The sequence below is a fragment of the Pleurodeles waltl genome, chromosome 2_1 (assembly GCF_031143425.1).
Source record: "Pleurodeles waltl isolate 20211129_DDA chromosome 2_1, aPleWal1.hap1.20221129, whole genome shotgun sequence".
NCBI lineage: Eukaryota > Metazoa > Chordata > Amphibia > Caudata > Salamandridae > Pleurodeles > Pleurodeles waltl.
Window position 1 is genome coordinate 868,477,494 of NC_090438.1, and position 22,007 is coordinate 868,499,500.

Genomic DNA, 22,007 nt, shown 5'->3' on the forward strand with positions numbered 1-22,007 from the left:
ATTACTCAAATGAATTATTATGACAGTCTTTACTATTCATCCTCCAAACCAAGACAATATTAGGCTGTTGTAGACAGCTATGATACTTCCATATTAATTCAGATTGTTTGCAAACCATTCAAGGCTAATATTATGACAACCATGCTTACAACTAGGGTCCCTTTAGGAAAACAAGTTTAAAAAAGATTTAAATCTTCAGTCTGTCACAATAATATATGTACAATGGGACCTTCCATTGAAACAGTATACCATGATGAATGTGAATAATATTAAAGCTGAACTGTATCTGTATGGAAGACACCAAGAAACCTATGCAATGTAACTCAGGTAATTAGGGGAAGCAGGCAAATCAGATTATTGGTCTATAATCTCTGAAAATGGGGAAGATAAGAGACTTTAGTTCATAATATATTCAAAAGTTTAAATACTAGAAGGCATATGGAAGGATTCTTGCTACTGATATTATCATTGGACTTGTTACATCTCAATGGCCCTCATTACGACATCAGCAGTCTTTTCGAAAGACCGCCAAAGCCACAGGTGCCAAAAAAACACCACTGCTGGCAGTCTGAAGACCGCCCTATTCAGACTCAAATCAGGTGGAATTCGAACACCTGTCAGGCTGGAGGTCGGCAGTGAAGAGGCAGTTCCACCGCTGGCACACCTCACCAAAAGGACGTTTTCCACCGTATTACGACACGTAATATGGTGTGCGGTGTCCTGATGGCAGGGTGCTGCTGGTGGTGAAAGCAACAGAACTTGTCCCCTCCCGGACAACCTCCTTGATGGATGAGGGAAGTGGATCATCCAACAGGGAAGGGCCTCTGTGTGTGTACTTGTATGAGTGTGTGTGTGAGTGGTTGTGGATGGGGTGAGGGGGTGTGTGAGTGTTTGGGGATTGGGGTGGTTGGTGCATGTGTGTAAGTGGATTGGGTGTGTTGGGTGCATGAGTGTTTGTGGATGGGGTTGAGTGCATGAGTGCGTGTGTGCAGGTGTGAGCAATTGAGTGTATGAGTGCAATTGAGTGGATGGAAGGGGTGAGTGCATGTATGCGTGTGCATGTGTTTGTAAATGGATGGAGGAGGGGGTAAGTGTTTGTATGAGTGGATGGGGTGGGGGCTGCATGTTTGTGTGAGTGAATGGAGATAATGGGTGAGTGCATGTATGCGGTGCAGGGGGAGGGGTGTGTGAATGTATATATGCACTGGGGAGAGGGAGGAGGAGGAGTGAATGTATGTATGTGCTGGAGGGGGGAGTGAATGCATGTATGTCAGCGGTGTTTGTGTATGTATGTCAATGTGAATAGGTGTGTACATCACGTTTGCATGGGTGATTAGTGTGTGTTTGTGTGTAGAAGTGTGTGAGCCAGAAAAATGCTGGCTTTTTCCCACCTCTTAATAGCGCTGGCAGTATTACAGCATCCACTGTGCTGGAGGTGCTCAACTCCAGCCCGGCGGACTGCATAAAAGCAGAGGGACGGGCAGAGTATAGGCAGTTTGGCTTCAGCAAAACCACCAAACTCGTAATTTGGCAGTCTTCATTGCTGGCCCGTCGGTGGTGAGACTGCCACCAGAGCCCTGGTGGTCTTCAGACCATAAGGGTCGCAATGAGGGCCAATGTGTCTAAACTGAAACAGTCTATTTCTGATTGTTTCTTCAGGAGGGGGAGAAATGGAACTGATATTTTTGTTTAAATCTTTTGAAGTGTTAAATGTGGTCTTTATTTTCACTAGTGATTAGGCTCCTGGTGAGGGTGGCTTGACAGTCACTGTTTTTAGAAGTTGAGTTAAAGTGTTAGGCAACTGCTAACATTTCACCAAATACTATTTGGATAGAGCATAAATATTGCCTTTGTCCTAGCTCTATATGAAGAAAGGGAAAGGTGATGTGCTGGTTTGTTCCAGAGGCCTATTGTCCTCAAATTTTGTATTAAAGGTTCAATCATTGACTCAAAAATTATTCCTACACCTGGCACATCAAAGACTCAAGGACATGGTAAACCTAATACTCAAGATAGTATTTCATGCTCTTGAATGGACAGTCCTGCCATTCTGCTGATATTCTGTATCGGCCACTCTTGTAGTAAATTAAAAAAAAGAATGTGCACATTGACCTCTGTTCACTGGTGGAAAAGTACTCAAATGTTCTCTAGCAAGAGGTTTGTTGGAAATTGTCCAGTCTTTTCCTTGGAATTTTTAAATAGCAACAAGTGTCTTTATGTCATGAACGTATGGAAGCAAATTGCAAACCTGATTGTTCTGTACCTTTCATTAAATCTAGAGAAAGGCAAATGCAATGTGTTTACTGTGTCAAACATAACATTTTACGTTTAATGTAAGTAGACCTAGTCATGTGTTCAATCGCACTTTCAATTGTGTGTGAGGTTAAGAGCATGTTACCAAGTTTTGTCTTTCTTTGCCTGTGCACTGAGAAACCTCAAATGTGACTGTCAGATTTCCATTGAATGTGTGAAATTCAGTTAGTTCTAGGTCTTGCTTACACTTTAGCAGCTTTAACTGTATTATATTTGGTTCATGTTGTTCCTGAGGTAAGAACAAATTCATCTGTTTGCAATTGAAGATCATTTCCACTGATTAATAGAGGTGCAGTTTATATTTTTTATTTGTGCTTTTGTTTTTTTAAAGACATAATATAGGATTTTTCAATAGAGGTAGAGCAAAACTGTTTTTACCACATACTTTCTTTTCTGTTTTACCTTTCTTACTTCACACCATGAGACTATACATTTATTCTGCTAAAAATGTATAATAACTCTCCATTTTGAGATGAGCCACACATTTTCCCTTGATCTTCTCCAGAGACAGACTTTATGTCAAGCCTTTTATTGTTCTGCACTTAAAACATTTTTCATGTTCCTTCTCTCTTGTTAAATAAGTAGAGCAGTACTCAGACTTTTTTTGTCCTAACCATTTGGTGCCTGCAGCCTGTGTCTCGGTACACATGACTGTGATGAGCATGTCAGTTGGCCTTTGTGTATGCCCCCAGACAGTGAAAATAATGGGGACTACTTATTGGCAAGTTGGGCTTTCCTCCCAGGATGTGGGGGTGGAGCTGTTCCCTGTCCCACTTACATTTTTAAGGAGCTGCCTCAGCACACTCACAAAGAACTTCACAACGGGTCAGAAAAAGCTCCAACAACCTTGAACCTGAACCTGGGACCACCCTGAAGGGAGTCCAGCTCTTCAAGTGGTGCCCACTCTGTCCTGAAACATGGAAATGGTGCTAAAGGTGTGGAAACAGTGTAAAAACAAATTATGGGACATGCTATGAGAACCAATAGGTGACCTTGACCTATAAGCTCACTGACCCGTCCAAGGTGCATTGTGGGTCGGCTTGAGCACGCACTAGCTCCCACTATGTTCTTATCTGCTGCAGCAAATCCTGCTCCGCAGTTCCTTTTAAGAAGGGTATCCGGTAGTATAAATGTAGGAATATTTGCCGCTATTTAGTCCAGTGGCTCGCAATCAATGACGGGTCCTCCTCAGACATCACCGGCTGTCTTGCCCCACTGAACTTTACCTTCTCATGCAATTCATCTCACTCCCAAGGTAAGCTGAGCACGGTCCCAATCCAACTCGAGCATTTAAACCAAGCTCCATCGTGGTTGGCCATAACTTTCAACTTTGTTCCAGTCTCATGCAACTAGATGTCCATGCTTGGCTCCTCAACCTTTTATGCACTAGTTTTCATTGAAACATTTAAAAATTCATAACTCCGATTCTACTGATTGGATTTTTGTCATTTTGTTGTCAAATTATTTATTAAATTTCCTCTACTTTAATGAGTTGGTGTGGGGTTTCTTGAGTTGTGTTGTCACTTTGTCCCTGTTTGTGTGGTGCATAAATACTTATTTAGTGACTTTTGTGGTTCACCCGGAAATGGGCTGTAGTTGTTGCTTGAGAAGAGTTCACCCCCTTCTCAACCAAAAACCAAGTTTTAAACACTGCTCCACAGAAAATATTTGAAAAACATTTGGAATATCCAGACAATGGTTTTACTTTTTAGGGGGCTTGAGAATACACATTCTGAGATGCTGTATTTTCTTACAGCTCTTGGGTGTTCAGTCTAGCTTTGAACTACAAAATCCAAATTTGAAATGTTCAATCATTCTAACAAAAGCAGTTAAGGAATAATATATTACCAAAGTTATTAAAATAAAACTTTGAAGAATTCTTCTCATAAAATACTCAGGCAGTGAAAACATAAAATGCAAATACTTCTGTGTGGTACATCATTCCTTCATAACTTCGCACTAGATATCATGGGCCCTATTTACTAATGTTTAATGAATCTCAGGGTAGCAAGTAAAGTTGGTACGCTGGATTGTGTGGAATGGAGAGAGCAGAAATGAGTCATATTTACTCAGATATGGTCTCCTTCTGCTCCATTCTAGCGCTGGTGAACCATGTGCTGCCTAGCATCAATGCAGACACACTTGTAATATGCTGCAAGAGTGTCTGTATTAGGGACAGGTTTGTTTTTGTGCAGAAAGGGATACTTTCTTGCACAGACACCATCTAAAGATGCATTTCTCTCTTTCTATAAGCGAGGCAGAGAGCATTCCACATAGAAAGGGGAAATAACAGGGAAAAATAGAGTTTTCCCCTCACTATGCCATCCTCCTGCATGAATTCAGGAAATATGGAATGGCATGAAATCCATGGGTTGATGCACAGAATCACCCATGCCTTTGCCCATGGAATGCCTACCAGCTTGAAATGTAACATAGTACAGTGCTAGCTGCTATGCTATGTTACATTTCTTTACAAAGTCTCAAAAGGCCAAGCAAATCTCCTCTTGTGTGGCTTTATAAGTCTTACTAAAGCCTTCACATTGTCCTTGCTTTGCTTTGTGCAACACAACAGCAATCCAAAAGATTTGTAAATCTCTGCTTGGGCAATTGTATGGCAAATTTTATGTTTGATTTGTTTATTTGTGAGATTTCAGTTCTGGATGCAAACCATTATTTTGTCTGAAGCTCTTTGCTTTTGTGTTGGCCAAACTGCAGTTTCGTTAAATATTGAATTATAAAATACCACTAAGCCACCACTGGTAGAGCTTGCTTCCATATCATGCCAGGATGCATCAAAATTATCATATGCATTTTCTATTTTCAATTCAGTTGCTACTTATGGTTTAGTGCAAGCACACCAGTTGAAATTCATCTGGCATCTTCCTACTAGAATTAGAAGACTTTATTCGGTATGAAATAATTCAACCCTTAACTTACATAAACAACAATAACTAACCATAGTATCAATAAAACAATAAAATCACAATAATCATCATTTAAAAAACAAATCAAACGTCATTTTCAAGAAAAATAATCGAAAACATCCCTTAAAAGAACTCTAGGATATTACGCCAAGTAATGGCCCCCCCTCAAAAACAATCCCAAACTCGTCCATACCAATGCATCTGGGGCCATTTGCAACCACATAAAAGCAGGGCGAAATTGCACAAATCCCTTTGGCCTCAGCATGGATAATAAAAAACATCTTCTAAAAGGTTCATAAAAAACACAGAATATTGTAAAATGGGGCAAGGTCTGCAGGGACACCCCATCACAGGGACACGGTCTGATAGATTTTTCACCATACTGACCTAACGGAAAGCCGAGATTATTTCTAATGACCCCCAAACGGAATCGGGTAATAAAAGTCCTTTCCCTCAGGTCATTTATTGCTAGGAGATAGGGCTCATGACCCACCCCCATCTTTAACTTAATAAAATCCCTGACCGATTGTTTCCCTAGTTCCTTTCCCTCTCTTTCAACACTCCGAATTCTTAAAAAATTCTCCTTCACCCAATTTTTATCCTGGCTAGTCAGACCCTCGGGAGAGTAAAACAAATCCAGCCGCCCCAGCTCCTGTGCTGGTTTTCTTATGTACTTCAGCCAGGGAATGCATTTTACATTATCACAGGCCAAACAATCCCTTAAAATCTCTCTATTAAAAATAGCAAATTTGTTTGTCCAAATCGAAATCCATAACAAAAGGGGAGCCGACTGAATAGTATCTTGCACACACTCAAGATCTAGTTCTAGATGCAAGCAAAAGCCAGAGGTATTTTGACCAACGCCCAATAGTCTTCTACAAAAACGATTTTCTTCAATAATGGGCACTCAGGTGTCCATATACCCCCAGAGTGCTGCACCATACAATAGGACAGGCAGAGGCTTAATGGGTTTTCTTCCTACTCTTACAGCAAAATCAAAAGTAGCACCCACTGAGGCATGGAAGAGCATACTCCTAGCAATAGAAGGTTTCCATGAGCCTTTGTCATCAAAGATTACCCCTAAATATGGGAATTCATTGACCCTACTAATAGTTTGGTCATCAACCTTTAGCTCCCCAACCCTGCTCAGAGATTTACCACATACCATAACATGCAATTTTTTATATTTTATCTCTAGGTCCTAAGCCTGACATATAAGATGCATAGGCTCTAACAGCTTTGCGAAGACTATTCATGGTGCGGGCCATAAGGACCGCATCATCCGCATATGTCAACACCGGGACACTAGTGCCATTCACCTTTGGGACATCCCTACACTGCTCCACCAAGAAATCTGACAAACCATTAGTATATAAGAGGAACAGAGTAGGGACCAACACACACCCCTGGCGAACGCCCTTGGTGAGCCTAAAAGTCTCTGAGCATTCCCCATTTGTCCCCACCCTCACATTGGCAACTGATCCTGAGTGGAGGTACCAGAGTAGCTCCACAATATCATGATCCATCCCTAACTGACTTAACCTTTCCCACAATATGGACCGATTTATCTTATCGAAGGCACAACTAAGGTCCATACAGTAAAGGCAAGATAGTGGGTGCCCTTCCTAGCTCGCGTATATTTCCCAATCATCATCAGAAGATTAAGGCACTGCTCACGTGTGCCAAGACCTTCCCTAAAGCCATACTGATCCCGGCTCAAAATTTCCTTTTCTACCATCCAAGTCTCAATAGGCCTTAAGATGATCCGCCCCCAAATCTTCCCAAAAGAGTCAAGTAGGGAAATAGGGCCATAGGACTTTGGGTCATTCCGAACCCCCTTTTTAAAAACTGGAATGATACAAGCCCTCCAAGAACATTTAAAAGAACAGGTGCCCATACATGAGGGCAAGATTTGTACAAATCCATGGGAATGGAGTCCGGGCTCGGGGCTTTATTACTAACACTGCCCTGGAGTGCATCAATAACTTCCTGGAGTGAAAACCTGATCGCTAAATTGGGAACCACCACACTCTCTTTTTCCCAATTACTTCTTAGAGGGGTTCCTTCAAAAATTCGACAGAAATAATTTACCCAATCCTCCGGGGCAATATTGCAACCCAAACCCTCAGATGTCTCTGTGGCAAAAGAACCTCTATTTACCACCTTCCAGAACAAGCCAGGATCCTTCAGGACTGTGGCGTGCTCCAACTCTGCTCAGGCCTTTGCTTTAAATCTATCCTTACTTTCCCTCAGAGCCCTTTTATACTCAATCTTTGCTGCTTTCACCGCGGGCCTATCTCTGGGATATTCTTTGAGGGCCGTTTTCATATTTGCCCTGGCATCGTAACAAGCCTTATCAAACCACCCCCCTCTGCGCTTGTTCGGATGACTGTCTATCGAAAATAAACAGTCTCTAACTTCTATGTTTACTTCAGCTATTGCATCCATCACTTCTTTTGGGCTCGGAGTCTCTCTCAAAAATATATCCATAAACAAGGGTAGGTTTCCCCCCACCACCCTCTCAATAACTTGTTGGGCATCTACCTGTTTCCAGCCAAGTCGCCTACCCTGATCTCTTATCTTCACTGTTGCAGGACCACCCTAATTTACTTAGAGCCCCTGGAAGTTTACAGCACACTGTGAGGGGGTTATGATCACTCATACATTCTCCAAGCACCTCTCCACCAATTATCAGATTTTTCAATGACGGAGACACAAAAATGTTTTCAATTGTGGTGCCAGACCCTCTACCCACAAATGTTGGGAGCTGGTGAAAATCTACTACTTCAGTGTCCCGGAAGTTCAAAAGGACCAACTTCCTAAGTTCCTTAATAAAAGCCCTACCTCTCACATCCTGAATGTCATCCACCAAGTAGTCCACACAGTCATAGTCGAAGGGATTTACCATTGTACTGAGGCGGCCCAGCTTAGCATTAAAGTCTCCTGATACAATGGCACAGAATTCCAACCCTTCCTCCTCCATTCTATGTTTCAACACCTGGAGAATGGAGAAAAGAATCCCAATTTGACACCCCCCGTCCCATACAGCATTATAAAAATTAACCAACAGAACATTAAAATTATTAGAAAAAATTACCCAAACAGGCAATATAACCTGATAGTTAAAATTAATTTGGAAGGCAGCCACTATCTTGGAGAAACGTATTAAGGTAACCAGGCCCCCTTTTGAACGACCTCTGAGGGTCTGTGCTGCTGGGATGGTGAATCTATCATATCCATCCCAAGCAGCCAGCCCCTCAGACCATGTTTCCTGCAGCATAATAATATCATAGTCAGCCACACACCTAACCCAATCCTGGTCGGATATCTTGGCATCATACCCCGCAATATTCCAAGAGATAAGGTCACACTTCGAGCCCACCCCCTCCAACGCAATCACAGTCTTGGTGCATTGTCAATCCACCCCTGCCAAGTCCAAGTTTATATTGTAATCCGTTCTCCTGCAAATTGACCGCAGGGCATTCTGGCCTAAGGAGGGGGATCCTGCTAAGGTCAGGAGAGGGATCAGCGCCCAGTCGCATATGATTGTAAAAATATCCCAGGGGGGCCATACCAATTGATTCTGCCCTTGAAAAGACCTGACTATATGAGAAAAGAAGCCGTTGAGCCAGGGCTGGGTATCTGACATTTATAATAACACAATCCTCGACCCCTTCTTTTTTCCTCGGCCCAATCCAGTCAATTCTTCGAACAAGCAAGACATCTTCAAGATCCCTACATGAAAAATTGCAGTTTTTGCTCAGCCAATGACCAGTTTTATTTTTTAATTGAGCCATAGATTCTGTTACCCCAAGGGCCAGAGCAGGAACATTAGTCAGTACCACCACATAAGGGGCACATGCCGGGGGGAGATCCAGACGGGCCAATGAAGACTTTTTACTCAACGGATTCTGATTGGACTTCCCAACCGGCTGTGGGCAAGCCCCCCCAACCACCACAGAACCACGGTCAGGTTGCCCTCCGAGGCTAGGACCATTCAAGGCCCCTCTGCCCATTGGTGGGGCAGTAGTTGGGACCAACACAGACTGAATACAGGCACCTTGTCCCCCAGAACTTGACGGGTTATCCAGATGCTGAGGCAAACTTCCCAGGGGCCCAGCATTTTCCTCCTGTAAATTCTCATCCAGGCTGGGATGAGATACACAACATATTCTTGTGGAAGGCTATTGACACATCTTAAGATCATCAAATCTAAGACCAAGTAGCGGCTGCATCAGGCAATGAATTATCTATTTCATATCTAACTACAGTATAAATGTTACATCTTCTGCTAAACAAGTCTCTTCAAACATATATATATATATATATATATATATATATATATATATATATATAGGTGGTCGCCACTAGGTAGTTATAGTTAGGACCATGTTTCTGTGGAAAAAGCATTTTTTGACTTCTCTTTATCTTTGGCACCGTTTGATGAATCTTCACAAATGTTTCAAAAAAAGAGTGTGTCTGTGATTCTTGTTGCGGGGTGATTTGATCCATCGAAAAAAGGAGGGGTGGTCAAAAAAGATGTGTTTCCCATGTTAATTCCGATAGGACCTTTAAACATGACTACAGCCTAAACCACTGGACGGAATTAGACCAAATCTGGCAGAAAGCTAGCTTTCGGTACACAGATTGTGCTTTCGCTTGTTTGGTGTACATCCGTTCTGTAGTTTTTGAAAAATTAAATGGAAAGCAAATTTGTATATCTCTGGCCACAATGACTTCATGAAGATTAAGCACTTGTGCATGGGAAATGCAGAGCACTGATTGGCTGCCAACACTTTAAACCAGGAAGTGTTGCAGGCTCTCTTGGGACTCATCTTCAGACAAGTCCTACAAAACAAATATAAAAAAAAGGAAAAGGGGCCAGAGTAGGGACACCCTAATACCTTAGCTCTGTTGGTGGGGTCCCAGAGCGACCACCTCCCGGCCTAAACAACATTTTTTTTAAAAACATTTTTGCTGCAAATTTCTGATATTTGCAGCAAAATCTTTTTTGGGCTCCCACGCTTCTTTCTGTGAGCCCCCATGTGGGTCAGGTCTGGGGGAATTTACATTTTACACCTGGCCCTCCGCAGCCCTAGGGACTGCACCTCCCCGGGGCTTTAAAAAAATGAAATACTGGGGGCCACCTGGCCTGCCCCCCACAGTCCCGGGGACCACCACCTCTCTGGAGCTTCAAACAAGTGTAATAGAGGCGCTCAAGCCCCCCTGCAACCCTAGGGACAGGCACCTCCCCAAGGCTTTAGTCTGGAACGAGAGCTGGACAAAAAAGGAGACCTGTTCACCTCAGAGAAACCTTTTGAACTCATTCCTCACATCAAAGGCACTTTTTGGTAAAAGTACTGTGTCTATGACCCTCTAAAATGAGATCACCTTTGGAAAAGGAAGAACCTATGCTGGAGTAAAGGCTTCTGCACTGAAAGGATTGCCCCATTGTGGTGACTGACTGTTCTGAGGAACTGCTGCCCTGCTTTGCTGTGCTGCCCTGACACCTACTGACCTCTGCCATGCCAAGATGAATGACAATATTGTTCCCAGAGTTACTTCAAGGGCATGCTGACTTGCCCTCTTTTCTCCTCAAGGTCTCAGGGACAATAAAGACAGCACCCCACTAGACTTTGCCAACCAAGATCTGCATCTTTTTCTGCAAATGACCATGCCTGCCCAATGGCCGTGTTCCTAATCACTTTACCCTGCATGTCTCTGGAGAGACCCTGTTCTGCAGTAAGAGGCAGCCCACCTCTCAGCCATAGTGATGGCTGTTTGATTCTGAGCATGTTCTATGGCCTTGAGCTTTAAAACCTATGCAGCATGATGCACTTTGGTCTGCCATTCCCCAGGAAGCCTCCCTCTTATCTGAGAGCCCCCTCCTCGTGAGCACCACGGTCTTTGCTGCAACAACCAACAGTTTAGCAAGTGCAGTCGGCTCGGGCTATCTCAAAGGAACTCTCCATTTTGCCGATGCCTGCAGCCTCCGCACCCTGCATGACACCTCCCCACATTGCACTTTAAAAAATATACCCAAATGTACATTTTCTGCCGCATCCACATCCTCCTGTCATGCTTGGGGTTCCTGGTGCCTCTGGCTCACCAACTGATTCCCTGCAGCCCTGGCAGCATTTCTCTCTGCTGAGATGGGAGCGAGACTTGACTGAAATCGCAATACATGGCCACTCTAGAGGGTAGAATGTGACTGGGTATAATACTGTAAACTGTCTAGAGAAAGTGCATTCATATTTCAAAGTACCTGCATCATTTGAACCATGCAAGTAGCTAAGAAGCACTTCATATGAGTAATTATTTTGACTTATACTAATTGGATTTTTTTTCCTTTTGGTTTTGAGTTACCCAGATAAATAATCTCTATTTTCATAAATTTGTCTTGAGTCTTTTTGTTGTGCTTTCATTGTGTTACTGTGGGTGTTGCACAAATACTTTCCCCATTGACTTCTAAATTATATCTGCCTGCTCGGTGCCAAGCTACCAGAGTATGAGCATAGATTCATTTAGGTTGTGTATCGGACTTACCCTGAGTAAGAATGAGGTTTCTACTTGGAAAGGGTACATACCAGAGAGCCAATTTCTAAAAGCATGGGATTGGTGAAAAGTGTTTGGAGCGTTCCAGGCACGGGGGTGCTGCCACCTAAAAGCATCCTGGGAATGATGGATTAAATCCAGATCTCCGTGACTGAGGGTACATGTTTGCATTAGTTCAGCATTCAGTCCATCATCTGTTAATTTTGCTTTTTTCGCCCTCAGTGGGAAGGGATACCCGACGTCGTCCCTTGCTTAATGTGCTACTGGATTCAAAGTAGCCTGACTGACGAGGGGTGATACCCTGAAGCCGGTCCCAGGATGCTTGTTTCTGGTTCAGGGAGGACCTGTCTTGGCAGTTCAGGCTGGGCTGTTTCCATGGGAAGCAGGGTCATGACTGATTTGCATATGGCTGGATCCAAGCTGGGTGGGTGTGGGGGGCAAAAAAACAAAGCATTCAACTCAGATCTCCATTACTGGGGTGAAAGTTTGCATTGTTCAGCATTCCATCTATCATCTGTTCTTTTTGCTTTTGTTGCCCTAAGTGGGAATGGTCTGCCCAGATGTTGGTCCTGTTCTCACTGCACCACTAAATTCAAGCTAGCCTGGCTGATGAGAGGTGATATCCCAAAACTGGTCCCAGGATGCATGTTTCTTGTTCAGGGAGTACCTGGCTTGGCAGTTTGGGCTGGACTGTTCCTATGGGAGCAGCGTCAAGACTGATTTGTATATGTCTGGGTCCAAACTGGGGTGTCCTGGTGGGCTAAAAAATATGGATTAAATCCAGACATATGTGACTGGTGATGAGTGTTTGCATTGTTCAGCATTCCATCCATCATCTGTTCTTTTTGCTTTACCATAATGGAAGACAAGTAGGCAGAATATTGGGTACAGAGCTACCTAAAATCACACAGAGAGTCATAGGAGAGAGGGCATCCAAAAGGGAAGCTCTACTTAAGGGAATAAGGGAGAAAAGGCTCAGAAAGGCACTCATGAGGCAATGTGGCATGCAGACTAACTACCACACAAGGACGAGCAAGCAAGACATATATATCTTTAACAACATTAACAATAAAGGGAATGTGAGGTAAAGCACTCAGGAGCTCTACATGGAAAGACTGGAGCTCAGCAAGTTCCTCATACACAATTGCTGGTACAGATTTTGACTGCTAATGCCCACATATTAGATATCCATGCAAAGGCAGGGTCTGTGGCGCTGACCCTATGGTTATGTTATAGTAAGTAACTGCAAGATAATGCTCACAGTGGACAAGAAACACCACCTAGGTTGTCAGCTGAGCCCAGGGACCCCAGCGATCAAACAGGAACGCATAAGGCAGTAATAGCAACGGTGCAGAACTAAATACAACCACAATAGACAAGGAGCTAGCAAAAAAGAGTACTTAAAAGAAAAGAAGGGAAAACAAAGGGCAAAAGTGGCAGAAAGCACCTAATAAACATACAAGAAAACTAGAAGCAAAACAGCAGGAAATCAGAAAACTGGAACAAAGAAATGGAAAGGTAGGCAAGGACTGGGAAAGGGAAAATACAGAAGGATAGACTTCAAGGGAGTACAAGAAGCTCTGGTGCTATAATCAAACAAACAAGGAAACACAGCAGGCAGAAATAGTTCAAAGAACAAGAAATAGCCAAGACTCAGGAGTCAAGTGGCACTGCAGGGAGTGCTAGTTCACAAACAAGTATTTGCCAAGGCTCAGAAGACAACGTAGCACTGCAGGGGTGCTAGTTCAGGAACAAGGATTACTACAGCTCAGGAACAGACTGGCTTCCACAAAACCAGGCATGGGTTGAGGATTGGATGGTAATTTGCAAATAACATCCAAATGGCTGGAAATCAGAGCACTGAAAAGTCCCACAATGTGGACCTCTGGTGATGGGCATGGCATCACAGGGAGCTAATTGTGACACCTGGTGGAGGAAAGTGCCCTTTTTGGTTTTGACTCTGAAAGTGCACTAGAGCCTGCTAACCAGGCCCCAGTGCCAATGTTTTCTCTGTAAACTGGTAAATGTGAATTGGTATCCCCAACTGGCAAGCACTTTAACCCCTCCATATAAGTCCCTAGTATATGGTATAAGTAGTACACAAGAATGGGTGTTAAATGGGTCACCAGGGCCTGAAGCACTGTTTGTGTGATCCTGAGTGACCACAGTAAAGTACTGACAGTAGGCTGGCCATTGCCAACTGAAGGAGCAGTGTAAGCTGCTCGAACTCTACTGTGCCCACACCATGTGTTGCACAGCCAAAGCACTATCTTTAATATAGGTTAGTCCCCACTAAGGAAGACCTCCAGAAGCCCATGAGGGAGGGTGCATTATTGATGCACTAGGTTCTGCCCCATAAGTAAGCCCAGATTGTTTTTGCTTTTTTTGATCACCCAGTTTTTGGATATTTTACTGTGGGTGAACCTCATTACTGGTGTCTCCCTCACTGTAATCACCCAGTAAATGGACTCTGCATGTTTATCACCAGTACCCAGCTTTTAAGATGAGGCTGCTGTGACAGAGCAAGGCTAAGGGGCACGTGGCTAGATACATGTGAACATCTGTGCACATGTGTGTGTGAGCTGCACGTGGGAGGCTACTGTTATGTGCAACCTGGTAACAATGCACAGGTAGCTTGGCGCGATGGGGGCTCTACAGGTTTAAGTATTAACCTGAGAAAGGTCTCATGAGGGTAGTGTACACTATTAGGGAAACGTCAGTGTGCTTCACTGTTATAACTATAGTGACACTCTATTGTACACCTTGGAAGGAACTGCCTTAGAGTGTAGTTTCCCTTCCCCTTTACCTAGATAGACCATTTACATCTTGAACTAAAATATAATCTGTGAAGAAATATCAAGTTTGCCACTTCCAGAATGATACCTGAATAGCTTGTGGGCCATTCAATGATTTTGTATTTCCCTGGCTCAGCTCAGAATCAGAGCTCAGGCCCATTGTGTGTCCAGTAAATACATTCTCCCCAGCAGCAGGAACAAAGGCCACCCCCACACAAAAGGAGCAATTAGCATTACTTCCCCTTGCTCCTGAGGAGGAAAGCGGTGGGGCGGAATGCTCTGTATAAATCACCTAGCTGTCACACTGCACCAGGGATGGGCCTGCCCAAGCCCCCTGACAAGTGGAGCCCAACCCCCGGTGGGGGTCACCTGGGAAATACTATTCTGCAGGTCCCTAGCAGAAATGTCAGCGAGGGGTGAAGCTGGGACCCCTTAAGCTGATGTGATCAGTGACTCCTTGATGACACCATTTTGGATTGTCCTAACAAGAGGGTTGTGACAGGGGTGGAGAAGTGATGTGGCGCCCCAGGATTGGTTAGGGGGTGCCTGTCTTCTGGAACCTTCCAATCCTCTTATAAATTCTTGCACAAGGAGAAGACCATCTCCCTGTCTACAAACATCCTACCTGTGTGCTCCTGGATCCTGGGCCTGCCATGACAAGCTGGAAGGAGAAACCCACTGACACCCATTCAGGACCCATGACTCTGTCTAGTTCATCTCAGGACCAGTGGGTCTCCCTAAGGGCTGGTGAAGATGGCCCTCTCACTCCCCTTGAGGGCCAGTTGAGTTAAGCCCTGGACTTTTCTTTGCCCACCAACAAAGCCACAAAGGGGATCTGGTGCAGGGAGCAAGGAGGACCAGCTTGTGGAGGACTGAACCACTTAGTAAGTGAGTAAGATTGTTGCACCTGTCCCTGGTGGACAGAGGGTACCACTAGGAGTAATATGAGCCCAAGATCATCCAAATCGGCCCACCTAAGCCTGAGTTATGGCATTTAAAGCTTGGTGACCTTTGACCTAATTTTCCTCTGAAGCGTGTGGGGCTCCGCTGCCCTTTGACAATTTTTTGCCTGGAGTGGGCCAGGGCCCAGGCGATGGCACAAAAAAGCTGTATGGATGATGTTGAGGGAGAAGGTATGCTTGGGACCCCCTCCCCATGATCCTAATGCACCCGGGGGCCCCATCCCTCAGGTGGATTCATATTGTAGGGGGTCAGGAACCCATTCCAGACCTCCAGGAGCACCAGGATGTGGGAAAGTGCTGTTGTGCTTCTCTGTTGGAGACAAGAGGGGCCCAGGACCGCATCCCTGGGCCCTAGGATAGCAACAGGAAGCAACCCCAGCCCTACATGTCTCCCCAATGGAGTGGGCAGACACAGAAAATCAGCTGGCTCCTGTGGCAGCAAACGGTGAAGCTGAAGCACGGGGAACTGGCGACCGTAGCCAGGGGTGGGCTTCCCATGCTTCCCTTGAATGAAGGCAAGGCCTGGGGTACCCAGGTGGGATAAGGCACCCAACCAAACACCAGGAAAATTGGCACAATACCGCAGGAAAACCTCAGAACTTCTCTCCCTGGCACAGTAGTGGAGCTGCTACTATACAATTCACTACACTTGAGGAAACTGCCCCGCAATGCCTTGTGGACCTACTGTTTCTAGCACATTTTTGTCCACATCTCTACTTGTGGTTGTCCAAGGATGATGGAAACACCACCAAATTACTCAAAACCACAAGCTCCTTCTCCCTGGATCGTCTTCTGGGTCCCCCACCCTAAATTGGGGGAACATGATCATCACCTTTACCACTCTTCTAGGCATTTCAAAGTTCTCTAATGATTAGAGGTTTTTCTTTACAGTTGAGGGTAGTTTGTTTTCTGGAGGCCTAGTATGTTAACATTTTAGGAGGCTTGGAAGGACTGAGCATGTATGCACTGCATCCTGTAGGGACTGAATATATGGTTACACTGTAATGCCTTTTAATGTAATTGCATTGTAATGATAGTGCAGGGGTTATGCCCTATAGGGACTGAATATATAATTGCACTGCAATATTTTCCCCATATTGCTTTCATGGCATTATACCCTCTAGGGGCTGATTATATGGACACACTACAATGTTCTGACAATTGAAGTCTAATGTCAAGGTTATGAAATAAAGCACAAAAACCAAGTTTATTTTTTATCAATATTTTTAGTGACTTTAAATAATGATTGCATATGTTTTATTGATTCACCATTATTTCAATTACTACTATGATTCATTCCAAAGTAATATCCTTACTACTGTTTGAACACTCTTGATATGTTTGTCTGACCCCTCTAGGTGGTCACGAGTGGTTGTACAATGCCAGCTTTGGTATGTTCCATCTGCCAATGTATATTTGTAAATTATTGCATAATACTTAGTACTGTGTGCATAATAAATGTACTTCTTTTCCAAAGGAAAAGTACTAACTGGACAACCATTTATTGAGTGCTATTATTGTTTGCCAGTAATTAGTGATTCCTAGCCCACACCATCTTCCTTGAGAAGGTCTTAGACTAGTCCACCTCTCTTTCCTGCGAGAGTCAAGCGCTGCAATCTGGAGTTTGGTTCCCATTGAGGAGAGCTGAGGAACTATTATTTGTGCTGGCCACACAACTAATAGCCCAATTTCCAACAAGTATATTAAAGTGTGCACATATAAGTTGAAGCTTACATGTTCCTACAGTTGTCTTTCCATTAAAGGCTACTATAACTGAACAATTGTTCATGGGATAACATTGACTGCCACCCGGGCAAACCTGAGGTCACCAGCTCCATCATGGTACAATTGAAATAGGTCACGTCTGGTACCAGACAATGTACCTTCTCACCCATGAAATGAATCTTGTGTTGAGGGTAATGTGGCATGGAACAAAAGAGCAACCTTAGAGGTTGTGCACCAAGTTGCCCCAGTATTTATGTTCTCTGGCTGGCAGCTCTCAGTTGTTGCTGCCAAGACAGGATTTTGACCCCCTGGGCAGAAGAATAAACACTTTCAGGAGTCAAGACAAAAGCCTGGATGGTAAGAAGGTCACACCACGCTCCTACGTAGGAGGGCAAGTGAAGTGGCACTTCGAGGTAGTGAGATTCAAAGGGCACACCGCCTGTGATGTGCAAGCAGGCTATCTCCCAGAAATAGACAAAGTTGATGCCCTGCCCCCAGGCACATTTGCACCTGGGCAGGTGGGCAAATGAGTTAGTCAGGAGGCGTACACCCCAAAGCTAACCACACCCTTTAGGCTGGGCTAGCTGGTCTGTACAGCCGAGGAAGATTTCTGCTATCTTGAAAAGTGACAAAATAGAGGGCTGGGGGAAGAAAAGGTGCCACAACCCACTGGATATGGTCACCCCAGGGGCAGATTAGCCACTGGGGCTAGTAGCCCATTGGTTACTTGCATCCACACAAGCAATAGTACTAAATCTAGGATTTAAGGGGCACCTCTGGCACCAGAACCTCAGATCTGCAACAATTTGTGAAGGAAGGACAAGACAATACCCACATTGAGAACAAGAGGAACCTGCACAAAGCAAAAACATGATACCTTGAACCTGTGGCAAATACCCAGGAACTGCTTGATTACAGCACGTCCTACACCAAAGACTAATTCTACCAAAAAGAAGAAAATCCAAAGGCAAGACCAGACTCTATTGGAATAGTGGTACTAGTCCCTTGCCCACCGCCGGTAAAAGGCACCCACAGGAACAGAAGAAGTGCTGACCTTCGGGGCCTCCAATTGATCGTCTAAAAGCAGGTTGTCCAGTGTATTGTGGGAAGTATAGTCCAGCTCCCCACCAAGTTACAGCAGGCTCCATTTTCCCCAGGACCTCTGGAAGAAGAGATAGCTACTCCTCCACCTTAACACTGTCAGAGCTTGTTGGTGGGCAGTCCGGTCATTCCCACCTTTACTCAACATTGCAAACTGAGGGTAACCTACACCACCTGTATCAGATGTCACCAGTGGCTCTGTTGTTGAGTTTTTGCATCTGTTTCCTCACCTGCACCATCCCAGTGGTAAAACCATCAATCGCAGCTACCGTTCAGCACCATGGATATACAAGCACCATTCTGCACCTAGGACCCACGAGGTAGGTGCAGTTGTTCTCCCTGGTGAATCCTTGTTCAGGGGCCCCCAAAAGCTTAACTCCCACAAACTTGACCTGCAAGTGACCAAGTGTCACATGTACACTTTTTTAGCACCTGAAGCTCCCATGTTGATTACCAAGGACAGCTAGGACCCCTCTGGACCCAGGCCCCATTAGCCAGGTAAAAATGGACTGACTGTCACACCTTGGTTCTGGGACCCACACAACCTTAACTACCAGTGAGTTCCTCTGAATTCACCCTGCAAGTGACCTAGTGTCACTATTGATTATCCCTATTGATGGCAATGGTAAAAGTTTGACAGTTTGAACTGTATCAAATTATTTTTCACTTGAAAATCCGTAACTCTGGTTATACGTATCTGACTTACTTTGTTTTGGTGTCTAAATTAATATAAAAACCTGCTTTATTTTTATAAATTGGCACTCAATTTCTTTTAAGTAATGTCAATTACTAGAGGCCCATGTTGGTACTCTGAAATGCTTAAAACATGTTCCTCTAGTAAAGCCTGACTGCTTTTTGTCACACTACCAGGATGGAGCTAATGATTCATTATTGTCTAAGGCTCACCTTTGGGGTATTATGAGAGTATTACCTACTGAAGTCTAACCAGCATCACTGCAAAATACTCCACTTTCCTACACCTGCGAACATGTCCAGTAGTCCAGGTTGATTTTAATGGAATAAATACCAAAGGAAGACAGCAACCTTTGGGTTCAGTGCCCAATTAAAGGAAGTCCTGAGACTGAGGATTATCTAGAGATTGCATATGATATTTGTGGGTATCCAATGAAGGAGACTCTTGGAATTTATGAGTCGGAGTTGACTTCACACCACTAATTACAGCACTAATAGAGGCTCTATGTCACAAATGGTATACAACAACAGCTTCTTACAGAAATGCAGTGTCCTACATATAAATTGAAGAACAAAATAGTGTCCCACTGGGTATAGATTTTCTACTTTTATATTCAACAGGGTGACAATATTGTAAACAATATTTAGGACATTATGTTATTAATTCAAATGATAATCTAAGAGTGATATTCTGATACCACATCAAAATAGAAATCATAGAATAAGGTAAATTGCATGTCTTTTAGGTATTATTCTCAAGTGCTTATTTGTTAAGGCAATTATATCATATATGAAATACTAGATAGTAAGGGCACTGCCTCAGTACATTTACAACAATTGAGAAATGATCCTGTGCTTCAGGAGTTTATGGGCCTCATTTACGAGGCCCTAGCAACACACTGCTCCACCGGAGTGTTATTTATTTGAACCTCCGGTGGTGCAGCATGCCAGCCCATATTTACAAGGCCACGCAAAGCCACCTTGCATGGCTTTCCATGGCCTTCTAAATTTGCCCCCCTTTCATGCAAATCATTGTGTGAAAGGGATGTTCCATGTGTTGCTTCGAGTGTTCGGACACAACACCCATGGATCTGGAAGAATATGATACATTCCCAGATTTACATGTCTGCATTGGTGCTAGACAGCAATTTGTGTGCCAGCGCAGAGGTAGAGGACAGAAATGCACTGTACGTCGTTGATACTGCACATTTTCTGCCATTTCCCGGTGGAGCAGGAGGGCATAGCCAGGCACTTGCTGGACACCCTGTGCCAAGGGCCTCGTAAATGAGGCCCTATGGGGCTTATTTAAAAGCCCCTTGCGCTGATGGTGTGTCATTCCTTCCCATAGAAAAAGTGATGCACAGGAAGTACAAGGGGCTTGTAAATATGACCCTATATTTTTGAAGCTGTAGTAAAGTGACTAAAAAAGTATAAATATGGGCCTGAATGTTATATACTTTCATTATTCAAAACCATAGATTACATAGCCTCAAGTGAATATCTGAGCAGACATGCTGTTTTAAATTGACATTCAGCCTTTGCTCACACAATAGCCTTAAAAATAGATTAAAGTGATTTACTCAAATAACCCTTGCATGCACAATACTCAGAACGAATTCTATAATGCTCACTATGGTTTTGGCTGATTGTCACAATATTGTGCAAATAATATTAACCAGCAACTAAATCTAATCCACAACATCGACTACCACTAAGTTGATAATTGTAAAGGAGGTGAGTTAAGAATAGTAAATCTGTACTTCTCTGAATGCCAATTATATTGATGCTATAGTGACAGTTAATCAATTACCTTCATTTCGCAATGAATACCTCCCACAAAATACAATAAACATGGCATACAATTAATTTGGAAATAAGGTCATAAAAATAAGTACGTCAAAAATCTAATTATATAATTGAATACCCTCAAAAGGTATAATTTTATAAACATTTAAAATATATACACAGTGTAGGAGGCTGGCCTGGTATGTAGTGGGCACTAAAGGTACTTACACCTTATACCAGGTCGAGTTATCCCTTATTAGTGAAATGTAGTCAGTGTCTAGAAACCAGGTTGTCTAGGGGTAGCTGTGGCTGAGCAGCCAAGGCTTACCTAGGAGACATGCAAAGCTCAGTCACACAGTACTCACACACATGAAAGAAAATACTCAGTGTTACAAAAATAAAGGTACTTTATTTTGGTGACACAAATGCCAAAAATACCTCAGAGACAATACTCCCTTGGGAGGTAATTAATATACACAGTATATACACTAGAATGCAGTAAAAACAGTTAGAACACAGTGCACATAGTGAAAAGGGCAATAGGTAGCAATAGGCCTAGGGGGATTAAGGGCCAGATGTAGCAAAGAGATTGCAACTCGCAAACGGCGAAAATCGCCGTTTGCGAGGCACAAATGCCTCTTTGCTATGTAGAAATGCATTTTGCGAGTCGGATCCGACTCGCAAAATGCATTTCCGACTCGCAAATAGGAAGGGGTGTTCCCTTCCTATTTGCGACTCTCAATGCTATTCATTTTCATTTGCGACCGTGAAAGCGGTCGCAAATGAAAGCGCAGTTACCATCCACTTGAAGTGGATGGTAACCCAGGCGCAAACGGGAAGGGGTCCACATGGGACCCCTTCCCCTTTGTGTCTGGAAAAAAAATAATTTTTCAGAGCAGGCCACTACCTGCCCTGAAAGATACCGAAACAAAAGGTTTCGTTTTTTTTTTCAAATTGCAGCTCGTTTTCCCTTAAGGAAAACGGGTTGCACTTTAAAAAAAAAAACTGCTTTATTAAAAAGCAGTCACGGACATGGTGGTCTGCTGTCTCCAGCAGGCCACCAACCCCAGTGAGTGCCCCTACTCGCAATGGGGGTCGCAAATTGCGACCCACCTCATTAATATTAATGAGGTGGGTCTTTGCGACCCCATTGC